Here is a 12,428-nt window from a genome sequence, read left to right as displayed (position 1 = left end):
GCTGAGTATGTGCAGAATGGTGGGGGATATATAGGGCTGAGTATGTGCAGAATGGTGGGGGATATATAGGGCTGAGTATGTGCAGAATGGTGGGGGATATATAGGGCTGAGTATGTGCAGAATGGTGGGGGATATATAGGGCTGAGTATGTGCAGAATGGTGGGGGATATATAGGGCTGAGTATGTGCAGAATGGTGGGGGATATATAGGGCTGAGTATGTGCAGAATGGTGGGGGATATATAGGGCTGAGTAAGTGCAGAATGGTGGGGGATATATAGGGCTGAGTATATACAGAATGGTGGAGGATATATAGGGCTGAGTAAGTGCAGAATGGTGGGGGATATATAGGGCTGAGTAAGTGCAGAATGGTGCGGGATATATAGGGCTGAGTATGTGCAGAATGGTGGGGGATATATAGGACTGAGTATGTGAAGAATGGTGGGGATATATAGGGCTGAGTATGTGCAGAATGGTGGGGGATATATAGGGCTGAGTATGTGCAGAATGATGGGGGATATATAAGGCTGAGTATGTGCAGAATGGTGGAGGATATATAGGGCTGAGTATGTGCAGAATGGTGGGGGATATATAGGGCTGAGTATGTGCAGAATGGTGGGGGATATATAGGGCTGAGTATGTGCAGAATGGTGGGGGATATATAGGGCTGAGTATGTGCAGAATGTTGGGGGATATATAGGGCTGAGTATGTGCAGAATGGTGGGGGATATATAGGGCTGAGTATGTGCAGAATGGTGGGGGATATATAGGACTGAGTATGTGCAGAATGGTGGGGGATATATAGGGCTGAGTATGTGCAGAATGATGGGGGATATATAGGGCTGAGTATGTGCAGAATGATGGGGGATATATAGGGCTGAGTATGTGCAGAATGGTGGGGGATATATAGGGCTGAGTATGTGCAGAATGATGGGGGATATATAGGGCTGAGTATGTGCAGAATGGTGGGGGATATATAGGACTGAGTATGTACAGAATGGTGGGGGGATATATAGGGCTGAGTATGTGCAGAATGGTGGGGGATATATAGGACTGAATATGTGCAGAATGGTGGGGGATATATAGGGCTGAGTATGTACAGAATGGTGGGGGATATATAGGGCTGAGTATGTGAAGAATGGTGGGGATATATAGGACTGAGTATATGCAGAATGGTGGGGGATATATATAGGGCTGAGTATGTGCAGAATGGTGGGGGATATATAGGGCTGAGTATGTGCAGAATGGTGGGGGATATATAGGGCTGAGTATGTGCAGAATGGTGGGGGATATATAGGGCTGAGTATGTGCAGAATGGTGGGGGATATATAGGGCTGAGTATGTGCAGAATGGTGGGGGATATATAGGGCTGAGTATGTGCAGAATGGTGGGGGATATATAGGGCTGAGTATGTGCAGAATGGTGGGGGATATATAGGGCTGAGTATGTGCAGAATGGTGGGGGATATATAGGGCTGAGTATGTACAGAATGGTGGGAGATATATAGGGCTGAATATGTGCAGAATGGTGGGGGATATATAGGGCTGAGTATGTGCAGAATGGTGGGGGATATATAGGGCTGAGTAAGTGCAGAATGGTGGGGGATATATAGGGCTGAGTATATACAGAATGGTGGAGGATATATAGGGCTGAGTAAGTGCAGAATGGTGGGGGATATATAGGGCTGAGTAAGTGCAGAATGGTGCGGGATATATAGGGCTGAGTATGTGCAGAATGGTGGGGGATATATAGGACTGAGTATGTGAAGAATGGTGGGGATATATAGGGCTGAGTATGTGCAGAATGGTGGGGGATATATAGGGCTGAGTATGTGCAGAATGATGGGGGATATATAAGGCTGAGTATGTGCAGAATGGTGGAGGATATATAGGGCTGAGTATGTGCAGAATGGTGGGGGATATATAGGGCTGAGTATGTGCAGAATGGTGGGGGATATATAGGGCTGAGTATGTGCAGAATGGTGGGGGATATATAGGGCTGAGTATGTGCAGAATGGTGGGGGATATATAGGGCTGAGTATGTGCAGAATGGTGGGGGATATATAGGGCTGAGTATGTGCAGAATGGTGGGGGATATATAGGACTGAGTATGTGCAGAATGGTGGGGGATATATAGGGCTGAGTATGTGCAGAATGATGGGGGATATATAGGGCTGAGTATGTGCAGAATGATGGGGGATATATAGGGCTGAGTATGTGCAGAATGGTGGGGGATATATAGGGCTGAGTATGTGCAGAATGATGGGGGATATATAGGGCTGAGTATGTGCAGAATGGTGGGGGATATATAGGACTGAGTATGTACAGAATGGTGGGGGGATATATAGGGCTGAGTATGTGCAGAATGGTGGGGGATATATAGGACTGAATATGTGCAGAATGGTGGGGGATATATAGGGCTGAGTATGTACAGAATGGTGGGGGATATATAGGGCTGAGTATGTGAAGAATGGTGGGGATATATAGGACTGAGTATATGCAGAATGGTGGGGGATATATAGGGCTGAGTATGTACAGAATGGTGGGGGATATATAGGACTGAGTATGTACAGAATGGTGGGGGATATATAGGACTGAGTATGTACAGAATGGTGGGGATATATAGGGCTGAGTATGTACAGAATGTTGGGGATATATAGGGCTGAGTATGTACAGAATGGTGGGGGATATATAGGGCTGAGTATGTACAGAATGGTTGGGGATATATAGGGCTGAGTATCGCACAGAATGGTGGGGATATATAGGGCTGAGTATGTACAGAATTGTGGGGGATATATAGGACTGAGTATGTGCAGAATAGTGGGGGATATATATGACTGAGTATGTGCAGAATGGTGGGGGATATATAGGGCTGAGTATGTGCAGAATGGTGGAGGATATATAGGGCTGAGTGTGCAGAATGGTGGGGGATATATAGGGCTGAGTATGTACAGAATGGTGGGGGATATATAGGGCTGAGTATGTGCAGAATGGTGGGGGATATATAGGGCTGAGTATGTGCAGAATGGTGGGGGATATATAGGGCTGAGTATGTACAGAATGGTGGGGGATATATAGGGCTGAGTATGTGCAGAATGGTGGGCGATATTTAGGGCTGAGTATGTGCAGAATGGTGGGGGATATATAGGGCTGAGTATGTACAGAATGGTGGGGGATATATAGGGCTGAGTATGTGCAGAATGGTGGGGGATATATAGGGCTGAGTATGTGCAGAATGGTGGGGGATATATAGGGCTGAGTAAGTGCAGAATGGTGGGGGATATATAGGGCTGAGTGAGTGCAGAATGGTGCGGGATATATAGGGCTGAGTATGTGCAAAATGGTGGGGGATATATAGGACTGAGTATGTGAAGAATGGTGGGGATATATAGGGCTGAGTATGTGCAGAATGGTGGGGGATATATAGGGCTGAGTATGTGCAGAATGATGGGGGATATATAAGGCTGAGTATGTACAGAATGGTGGAGGATATATAGGGCTGAGTATGTACAGAATGGTGGGGGATATATAGGGCTGAGTATGTGCAGAATGGTGGGGGATATATAGGACTGAATATGTGCAGAATGGTGGGGGATATATAGGGCTGAGTATGTACAGAATGGTGGGGGATATATAGGGCTGAGTATGTGAAGAATGGTGGGGGATATATAGGACTGAATATGTGCAGAATGGTGGGGGATATATAGGGCTGAGTATGTACAGAATGGTGGGGGATATATAGGGCTGAGTATGTGAAGAATGGTGGGGATATATAGGACTGAGTATATGCAGAATGGTGGGGGATATATAGGGCTGAGTATGTACAGAATGGTGGGGGATATATAGGGCTGAGTATGTGAAGAATGGTGGGGATATATAGGACTGAGTATGTACAGAATGGTGGGGATATATAGGGCTGAGTATGTACAGAATGTTGGGGATATATAGGGCTGAGTATGTACAGAATGGTGGGGGATATATAGGGCTGAGTATGTGCAGAATAGTGGGGATATATAGGGCTGAGTATGTACAGAATTGTGGGGGATATATAGGACTGAGTATGTGCAGAATAGTGGGGGATATATATGACTGAGTATGTGCAGAATGGTGGGGGATATATAGGGCTGAGTATGTGCAGAATAGTGGAGGATATATAGGGCTGAGTGTGCAGAATGGTGGGGGATATATAGGGCTGAGTATGTACAGAATGGTGGGGGATATATAGGGCTGAGTATGTGCAGAATGGTGGGGGATATATAGGGCTGAGTGTGTGCAGAATGGTGGGGGATATATAGGGCTGAGTATGTACAGAATGGTGGGGGATATATAGGGCTGAGTATGTGCAGAATGGTGGGCGATATTTAGGGCTGAGTATGTACAGAATGGTGGGGGATATATAGGGCTGAGTATGTGCAGAATGGTGGGGGATATATAGGGCTGAGTATGTGCAGAATGGTGGGGGATATATAGGGCTGAGTATGTGCAGAATGGTGGGGGATATATAGGGCTGAGTATGTGCAGAATGGTGGGGGATGTATAGGGCTGAGTATGTGCAGAATGGTGGGGATATATAGGGCTTAGTATGTACAGAATGGTGGGGGATATATATGGCTGAGTGTGCAGAATGGTGGGGGATATATAGGGCTGAGTATGTGCAGAATGGTGGGGGATATATAGGGCTGAGTGTGTACAGAATGGTGGGGATCTATAGGGCTGAGTATATGCAGAATGGTGGGGATATATAGGGCTTAGTATGTACAGAATGGTGGGGGATATATATGGCTGAGTGTGCAGAATGGTGGGGGATATATAGGGCTGAGTATGTGCAGAATTGTGGGGGATATATAGGGCTTAGTATGTGCAGAATAGTGGGGGATATATAGGGCTGAGTATGTGCAGAATGGTGGGGGATATATAGGGCTGAGTATGTGCAGAATGGTGGGGGATATATAGGGCTGAGTATGTACAGAATGGTGGGGGATATATAGGGCTGAGTATGTACAGAATGGTGGGGATCTATAGGGCTGATTTTGTACAGAATGGTGGGGGATATATAGGGCTGATTATGTACAGAATGGTGGGGGATATATAGGGCTGATTATGTACAGAATGGTGGGGGATATATAGGGCTGAATGAAGCTGCAGGCCCCAAAGTAAAATCTGTACCAGGGCCCCTCCTGAGTGTTATCTATAATAGTGGTGTCTGCTGATAAACATTATATCACTGCAATTATAGCCTGGATATTATACATTATACCATACAGGGGATATCAGACTGTTATTACATGTCTATTAGATACATGTCACATTTATGTATTAGCTGCTCCAGTCTCAGCTTAGTGTACATATTACTCCTCTGATGGACTCTCGAAGATATCTAAGATCAGATATAGCATTTACTGTACATCAAGTATCTTCCCAGTTAGAGGTTTGGGTTTTCTTGTAGATCTAGTATGTTAAAGTGTTACCTGCTTCTTCTTATCTTTTCCCTTCCTTCTCTGTTGGGATATGTCTTCTGCTTCTCACTGTGTATAGTGTATGGGCATGTGTGCAATGGGTCTTTCACATGACTCATATTTCAGCTACTATTGTTTATTGATTATTGTCACCCCCCCCCCTTCCATTTGCCATTTACTGAAGGTATCTACATCTATGTATTTGATGCATACAGTTGTGTACTTCTTATCATCTAAACACTGTTGTTATATTTGATTATCTATACATGTGTGTGATTACTACTAGAGATGAGCGAACACTAAAATGTTCGAGGTTCGAAATTCGATTCGAACAGCCGCTCACTGTTCGAGTGTTCGAATGGGTTTCGAACCCCATTATAGTCTATGGGGAACATAAACTCGTTAAGGGGGAAACCCAAATTCGTGTCTGGAGGGTCACCAAGTCCACTATGACACCCCAGGAAATGATACCAACACCCTGGAATGACACTGGGACAGCAGGGGAAGCATGTCTGGGGGCATAAAAGTCACTTTATTTCATGGAAATCCCTGTCAGTTTGCGATTTTCGCAAGCTAACTTTTCCCCATAGAAATGCATTGGCCAGTGCTGATTGGCCAGAGTACGGAACTCGACCAATCAGCGCTGGCTCTGCTGGAGGAGGCGGAGTCTAAGATCGCTCCACACCAGTCTCCATTCAGGTCCGACCTTAGACTCCGCCTCCTCCGGCAGAGCCAGCGCTGATTGGCCGAAGGCTGGCCAATGCATTCCTATGCGAATGCAGACTTAGCAGTGCTGAGTCAGTTTTGCTCAACTACACATCTGATGCACACTCGGCACTGCTACATCAGATGTAGCAATCTGATGTAGCAGAGCCGAGGGTGCACTAGAACCCCTGTGCAAACTCAGTTCACGCTAATAGAATGCATTGGCCAGCGCTGATTGGCCAATGCATTCTATTAGCCCGATGAAGTAGAGCTGAATGTGTGTGCTAAGCACACACATTCAGCACTGCTTCATCACGCCAATACAATGCATTAGCCAGTGCTGATTGGCCAGAGTACGGAATTCGGCCAATCAGCGCTGGCTCTGCTGGAGGAGGCGGAGTCTAAGATCGCTCCACACCAGTCTCCATTCAGGTCCGACCTTAGACTCCGCCTCCTCCAGCAGAGCCAGCGCTGATTGGCCGAATTCCGTACTCTGGCCAATCAGCACTGGCTAATGCATTGTATTGGCGTGATGAAGCAGTGCTGAATGTGTGTGCTTAGCACACACATTCAGCTCTACTTCATCGGGCTAATAGAATGCATTGGCCAATCAGCGCTGGCCAATGCATTCTATTAGCGTGAACTGAGTTTGTACAGGGGTTCTAGTGCACCCTCGGCTCTGCTACATCAGATTGCTACATCTGATGTAGCAGTGCCGAGTGTGCATCAGATGTGTAGTTGAGCAAAACTGACTCAGCACTGCTAAGTCTCTGCATTCGCATAGGAATGCATTGGCCAGCCTTCGGCCAATCAGCGCTGGCTCTGCCGGAGGAGGCGGAGTCTAAGGTCGGACCTGAATGGAGACTGGTGTGGAGCGATCTTAGACTCCGCCTCCTCCAGCAGAGCCAGCGCTGATTGGTCGAGTTCCGTACTCTGGCCAATCAGCGCTGGCCAATGCATTCTATTAGCCCGATGAACGGAATTCGGCCAATCAGCGCTGGCCAATGCATCCCTATGGGAAAAAGTTTATCTCACAAAAATCACAATTACACACCCGATAGAGCCCCAAAAAGTTATTTTTAATAACATTCCCCCCTAAATAAAGGTTATCCCTAGCTATCCCTGCCTGTACAGCTATCCCTGTCTCATAGTCACAAAGTTCACATTCTCATATGACCCGGATTTGAAATCCACTATTCGTCTAAAATGGAGGTCACCTGTTTTCGGCAGCCAATGACTTTTTCCAATTTTTTTCAATGCCCCCGGTGTCGTAGTTCCTGTCCCACCTCCCCTGCGCTGTTATTGGTGCAAAAAAGGCGCCAGGGAAGGTGGGAGGGGAATCGAATTTTGGCGCACTTTACCACGTGGTGTTCGATTCGATTCGAACATGGCGAACACCCTGATATCCGATCGAACATGTGTTCGATAGAACACTGTTCGCTCATCTCTAATTACTACTAGAGATGAGCGAGTAGTGTTTGATCGAGTAGGTATTCGATAGGATACTATGGTATTCAAAATACTCGTACTCGTTCGAATACTACTAGCTATTCGCAGTAAAGATTCAATTCAGAACCAGCATTGATTGGCCGAATGCTATACAGTGTACAGCATTTGGCCAATCAACGCTGGTTCTGCCGGAGGCTCGTCTGTGAGGAGGCGGAGTATAAGATCTTAGACTCCACCTCCTCACAGACGAGCCTCCGGCAGAACCAGCGTTGATTGGCCAAATGCTGTACACTGGCCAATCAACGCTGGTCAATGTATTCCTATGACAAAACGTAAGCTCCCACATAACCAAAAGCTGCCAGCTCTCCCGACTAGCAAGGACGAGCCTGCTGCAGAACCAGCGTTGATTTGCCGAATGCTATACACTGTATACTACCTACACTGTATAGCATTCGGCCAATCAATGCTGGTTCTGCAAGACGAGTAAGTTCACATTAGCGCTTGCCTCCCGTCCGGAAGGACTCCGCAGGAGGACCCCCTCCCCCCCCCCCCCCCCCCAGAACGGAATATCAGCACAACTGCAAGCGCTGTGCAGTTAAAGTGCACAGACCCGTTATTGTCTATGGGGTCCATGAGCTTTAACTGCACAGCGCTCCTCCTAAACTCTCTCCTCCTGCTACTCGTGGACTTGGTGACTCTCCTTTAGTGGAATAGTGGTTTCCCCTGAAACAAGCAGTTTTTCCCATAGACTATAATGGGATTCGATCGAGTAGTTGAATATTGAGACTCTACTCGAAACGAATATCGACTCTCGAATATTTCACTACTCGCTCATCTCTAATTACTATATAATTGTACTGCAGTGCGACCTCCACTCATATTGGTGCGATTTTAATTGTTTTTATTGTCTCATTTTTTTCCTTGGATAATTATAATAAATTATAATAAAATGTATCTATTTATTGAAAATATTATTTTTGTGGTTATATTCATTACTTGATACAGATACCAAATAGGTCCCATTTGCTGTAATGAGTTTGTAATATTGGATCAAATCCTGATGGATTGGCCTAGTACCTGCATTTGTACATGGACTACCTATGCACAATCCCATAAAGAATAAAAATTCCCAAGAAGGAGATTCCTGCACAGAAAAGTCACCACCAGAAAGTCTTCAGATGTGTTGTCTGCCATCACCACCATCATCTGAGATTGTCCTAGGTCTACCCATGGCAGCTGGTGAGGTTTGGACCATACGTTGGCTTCAGATTGTTACCACCACTGACATTACTAATCTCTGGCTATTCCTTCTGGTTCACTTTCCTTCCTTCTTTATGATATTCAGGACCTTGAAAGTAAGAGGAAGCGAAAAGTGATATAATTGGGTATTTTTAGTAGATAGATTCAGCTGTGTTTATAGTTGTCTTAGCTCTAAGTTGTTATGATTTGCAATTTTTCATGGAACCAGTTCGATACAATACAACAATATGCAAAATCCATGAAATGCTGCAATACACAAAATGACCACTGGGTAGCCACACATAGACAAACGTACGACTGGAATAAAATCACTTTGTAATATTTCATCACATAGAATGACAGATCTGGAAGAGACAGCCTGATCACTAGATACTTAGTAATCTGTTTTTACATGTTTATTAATTTTAGGTAAGTGGCCACAATGGATCCAGCCGATGTGAACTTGACCTTTCTTGGTACAACTCCGGATTACTACAAGCAGTAGGTTTATATTCTTCTATTTTCCTTGTACACGTGTCATTTACTATTTTTTCTTATTTTATCTTTCATCTTCATACAAGTTTTATTATTGAAAAAAAAAAAAAAAAAAAAATCTAAGAAAATGTTCCAGATTCTGTCAATGCTGATGAGATAACCGGCACCGCATGCAGGATTTTTTTCTCATCAAAATTAGGCAAACCATGGAAGAACCTGAAACACCCAATTCTAGGAAATTTAGGAAATTTCTGAACTGTGTTAATGATTTTGTTGATAGTGTTCCTGCCAGGGAATTAAGTAAGCATAGATGTTATAATACATATGGAAGTGCCATAGTAACATATCTGTAACCTGCTCAACACCCACAAATCTATTATTATTCTATGGAGTCCCTTCAAACCCCAGAGTGTAATAACCAGAAATCCAGGGGACAAACTAATATTGATACTCAACTACCCTCACCTCCATTGGACGTCCACTCTTACTCCCCGACATCCAGTTTTCACCTTTGGGTTCCTGCAACCTCTTCTGCTCTCCTCCATTGTCTTCTCCGATGCCCCATGCCCTGGAGTCACTACTGAGACCTGTGTGGCTGCACCCGTATCATAATGCTTTGAAACAAGTGTGGCATCAGAGAAGACACCAGAAGAGGTCACAAGAGTCCTTGGGTGAAGATCGGACAACCATGAGAGATGAGGATAGCTGAGTGTCAGTGCTTTTTATTGTTTCCGCACCATCCCTGGGTCTTTTGCTTCTTATACTCTGGGTCCCAAACTAAAAATTGCAGGTGGAGCTTGTCAATATTTGTGAAAAAAATCTCCTGAAGTTCACCCATCACAAATAAAGACATTGGTCGGCGGCATGGTGGCTCAGTGGTTTGCACAGAAGCCTTGCAATGCTGGAGTCCCGGGTTTGAATACAACCAAGGACAACATCTCAAGGAGTTTGTATGTTGTTCCCGTGTTTGTGTGGGATTCTGCTCACACTCCAAAGACATACTGATAAGGGAAAAACAACAAAACAAAAAAAAAAACACATAGGTCCATTAAGTCCAACCTATAATCCTGCAGTGTTGACTAATAGGTTTACAAAAAAGACCATATGAGGCCCAGACCATAGGTCTAATAATAGGGGTACAGTTCCCTCCCGACTCCTAATATGACAATCAGAAAACAATTGGTGAATCAACGTCCCATAACGAGAATTGCTAAGAGACTCCAGAAGATAGTAATAGTACTACTGGGAAAAATATTGCTTATTAATATGGAATTAAAAATTGAGACAATATGGGGGCCACACGTTGGCTCAGTGGTTAGCACTGCAGCCTTGCAGCGCTGGAGTCCTGGTGTTCAAATCCCGCCAAGGGCAGAAAACCATCTGCAAGGAGTTTGTATGTTCTCCCCGTGTTTGCATGGATTTCCATCCCATATTCCAAAGACATACTGATAGGGAAAAATGTACATTGTGAGCTCTATGCGGGGCTCACAATCTACATTTAAAAAAAATAAATAAATAAAAAAATAAAAAAATTGAGACAATAATAAAAATGAAACCCTGATGGAAAGATCTGAAGAGATGACTCTGCTGACTCTGTCCCAGTCTACACAGCAAAGCTGAAAAATGTAGTGGCAAAAAATGTTAGGTTTATTGTCTGTTCCATCAGCCTTTAGAAGATAGTTCTAAAGGCTGACGGACGCCGATGAGCTGAATACATAGGTGATTAAAGCAGGAAATGTGACAGCTCAGCTCCTGCTTTAACGCTGCGGCCCGGCTTCGGCGTGTGTAGGCGCGATATGATGAAGTCACATCGGGCCTACAACTATGTGAGTGGAGTCAGAGCGGAGAGAGCGGCGGGGGAGCGATGGAAGGTGAGTGTAAGTGTTTGTTTTGTGTTAAACATTAAGGTGGAACATAATGAAGGGGGCCCATGAAACTAGGGGGCAAATGAAGGGGAGGGAGAGAACAGCATGACACTGGGGCAGATGAAGGTGGGGGAGAGCAGCATGACACTGGGAAAGATGAAGGGGGGAGAACAGCATGACACTGGGGCAGATGAAGGGGGGAGAACGGCATGATACTGGGAAAGATGAAGGGGGGAGAACGGCATGGCACTGGGGCAGATGAGTGTGGGATGACATGACACTGAGGCAGAGACAGAGGGACATGAAACTGTGGGCAGATGAAAGGGGGAGAACAGCATGAAAATGGGGACAGAGATGGAGGGGGGACATGAAACTGGGGGTAGAGGAAGCATGTATATGAAACTGGGGGAGAGATGGAGGGGGACATATAATTTACGGGTGACTGTAGGAGGATTATACTGTGTGGGCGCACATGAAAAATTAATGAGAATGGGTGGAGTCAACATAAAAATGGGCAGAGCTAAATTTGCAGCAGCGCGCTGCACTTTTTGTCCCTCTTTCTGTTCTTCAAAAGTTGGGAGGTATGGCGTTGGTGACACCACACTCCTGCGTGACGTCACTTGCTTCATCTGTGACGCGCAGTATCCCGACTCCCCCGCCTCCTCCACAAGGGGGCCCACTGAGGCTCTGTCGCCCAAGGGCCAATAAAAACATGGAGCCGGCCCTGCCTACGACGTTGGACAAGATGCTGGAAGAGCCTGTGGGTGAAGACTGGACAATAACAGCACATCCAGGGAATGAAAACATACAGGAAAACCTCACAAATATTCATGTAAAAAAAATATCCTACAAGATTTGCCCATCAGTAATGATTAGTGTTAGGTCTTATATCTGTACGGTCAAGCCTGAACCAAGGGTTTCACTTGTCAAAAAAAAATGTAAAAAGGAGATCTAAAGTCTTCTGATGTGAAATGGGGAAATGGCATACTGGTAGCTTACTGTGTCCTCACCACCAGCTATAACATCTACGCTTCTTGTCTTCTAAGGTCATCTGACATGGACTATGAGACAAGTAACGAGACTTATCCCGGCAGTTTGGATGTTTTACAGAAGATGTCCATTGCTTTGTACAGCATCGCTTTTCTTCTTGGGACTATTGGCAATGGACTCTTCATCTGGATTGCGTACAAGAGGTCCTTCAGTACTGTCTGGTTCCTCAACC

Source organism: Leptodactylus fuscus, chromosome 6 (genome assembly GCF_031893055.1).
Source record: "Leptodactylus fuscus isolate aLepFus1 chromosome 6, aLepFus1.hap2, whole genome shotgun sequence".
Taxonomy (NCBI): Eukaryota; Metazoa; Chordata; class Amphibia; order Anura; family Leptodactylidae; genus Leptodactylus; species Leptodactylus fuscus.
This window is presented reverse-complemented; position numbering follows the sequence as displayed.